The following is a 2,500-nucleotide window of genomic DNA, read 5'->3' on the forward strand; positions in this document are numbered from 1 at the left end:
TAACCCATGTTGTGCCTTAACCTAACCCATGTTGTGCCTTAACCTAACCCATGTTGTGCCTTAACCTAACCCATGTTGTGCCTTAACCTAACCCATGTTGTGCCTTAACCTAACCCATGTTGTCGCCTTAACGTAACCCACGTTGTCGCCTAAACCTGCTCTGTAATTGTTATACGACTCGTTCAATTACTGTAGTGTTGCCCACCCGCAACCCTCGCAATATAGTTCGCTACTCGCACTGCCCGCACCCCTGTGTATCGCTTCATGTTAAACACCTTGCAAGTCTTGCTCACTTTCCACATGCTCCTGCTGTACACTGTAATGTGGATGGCAGCAGGACGTACATGCCGCCCCTCCCCACGTCCCCACCTTGCCCCCCTGCCTTCGCAAGCTGGTTGGTGAGAAGTTTGCATGTTCAATGCCCTTCGCATGCGACGTACTCAGGCTACGTTGTGGTGCGGCCTGTGTCAACTGTCCGCTGATGTCGTACGCGTGAACCACAATCTGTACTGCACATTCGTCCTTATGTACTGAATGATACATCGTGGCACATGTGTGACCGCACAACGACTGCGCCCAAAAACGGCGGACCATACAGTGCAAATATTGTGCACGCAGCTACGTGTCGTCTCCCTATGAGAGCTGGATTGCAGTGTGGTACGCCATAGAGACGTGTGGGAGGAACGGACGCCGTGGATGGCGATCAGCATGAGCTGTCTGTTGATGTATTCGGACCTAGTCGTCTCTCCTCACACACCGTGATGGCATGGTGCACCGCGTTCCATATCTGCGACATGCTACAGAGGCCGGTTGACAGTCGTTCGAGCAATGGACATCGCATACGTACGGGGGCCACCTTCCACGTATTGTCTAGGCGTGCACATTTTGTTGCGTGTATGTGGGCAGACGTAGTGTGGCGTGACACCTGACACAGGCAGCAATAATCGTTGAAGTTGCAAATGGCGATGGACGCCTGCGTTTTCTGGTGAAGTTACGCAAATGAACAAATGGTAACCTGTTGTGGTGCGGTTGTTCTCGCTAGGGGTGAATCGGTGATGGCGACGATAGGTTGAGGTACTAACCGGTTGTTCCAGCGATACCCACCATGCCGACGAAACTGAACGGCATCTGGGTGTGAAGCGATACGCGGCGGTGGCTGGGTGGGACCGTCCCCGGCCGGTGAGGGGGCGCCTCCCGGCGTGCTGGCCGCGCGGTGCGTGGGCGCACGCGCTACAGCCGGCTGGTGGGGGCGGCCAGTGGCAGGCGCGCCGGCCGACGGACGCGGCAGGCGTCGCAGCTGCGCGCCGGCGCACCCTGCGCGCGGCGCCGTGCGGCCAAAGTAGGTCCTCGCGGGCCCGGTGCGAAGCGCGGTGGACATCTTCAGTGTGCTGGTCCGATTGAGGACTGTGTGCGTTGAGGATGCGCCGCCGCCCGGCGCTCGGCGCCGCGACGCCGTCTGCTGCTCGGTCGCCCCAGCGGTTCTCGCTGGTGGTTTGTATCGCAGCTGTGCGGATGTGTTGGCGCGTGCGCTGTGCTGGGAGAGTTCGCTTCGGCACCCAAGTGGGGCTTTTGTCCTTCTGTGGCGCTGGCGTTGGAGCTGCCGGTCACCGTAGGTGGCGCGTGTTGTCTCCCGCCGGCAATGCCACGACAGCACGCTCCCGGGCCTCTGTCGGCAGCGGCAAGCTCAGTTGGGAGCACGGGTGGTCGCACCGAAAGCGTCTACTCGCCTAACTCCGGGCGATTGCGCCTCTCTCGAACCCGACCAAGTACTTGGGACGGCGCTGCGCGCCGCCGGGACCTGAGAGGGTTTCGAGGTGTATTGTGCAGGGGAGCTCAGCCTCCTCCTGTTTGCAGAATGATTGAGCGGACGCTTGCGTGTTCGCGCGGGCCCCCGGGACACACTCCCGGGCGGCCGGCTGCTCAGCTCTAGTTGACGCAGCTCCCTGGTTGATCCTGCCAGTAGTCATATGCTTGTCTCAAAGATTAAGCCATGCATGTCTCAGTACAAGCCGCATTAAGGTGAAACCGCGAATGGCTCATTAAATCAGTTATGGTTCCTTAGATCGTACCCACGTTACTTGGATAACTGTGGTAATTCTAGAGCTAATACATGCAAACAGAGTCCCGACCAGAGATGGAAGGGACGCTTTTATTAGATCAAAACCAATCGGTCGGCTCGTCCGGTCCGTTTGCCTTGGTGACTCTGAATAACTTTGGGCTGATCGCACGGTCCTCGTACCGGCGACGCATCTTTCAAATGTCTGCCTTATCAACTGTCGATGGTAGGTTCTGCGCCTACCATGGTTGTAACGGGTAACGGGGAATCAGGGTTCGATTCCGGAGAGGGAGCCTGAGAAACGGCTACCACATCCAAGGAAGGCAGCAGGCGCGCAAATTACCCACTCCCGGCACGGGGAGGTAGTGACGAAAAATAACGATACGGGACTCATCCGAGGCCCCGTAATCGGAATGAGTACACTTTAAATCCTTTAACGAGTAT

At 57.6% G+C, this 2,500-nt stretch overlaps 1 non-coding gene across 1 annotated transcript in view; it reads left to right on the top strand.

Annotated features, from left to right (window-relative positions):
- Window positions 1-1,940: 1,940 nt before the first annotated feature.
- LOC124749214 overlaps window positions 1,941-2,500 on the top strand; it is a 1,909-nt gene continuing 1,349 nt past the window's right edge. Inside the window, exon 1 of the ribosomal RNA XR_007011798.1 lies at window positions 1,941-2,500. This exon is cut by the window's right edge and continues 1,349 nt beyond it. This is a non-coding gene — a ribosomal RNA (small subunit ribosomal RNA).

This window comes from Schistocerca piceifrons, unplaced genomic scaffold, assembly GCF_021461385.2.
Source record: "Schistocerca piceifrons isolate TAMUIC-IGC-003096 unplaced genomic scaffold, iqSchPice1.1 HiC_scaffold_431, whole genome shotgun sequence".
In the NCBI taxonomy this organism is placed as follows: domain Eukaryota; kingdom Metazoa; phylum Arthropoda; class Insecta; order Orthoptera; family Acrididae; genus Schistocerca; species Schistocerca piceifrons.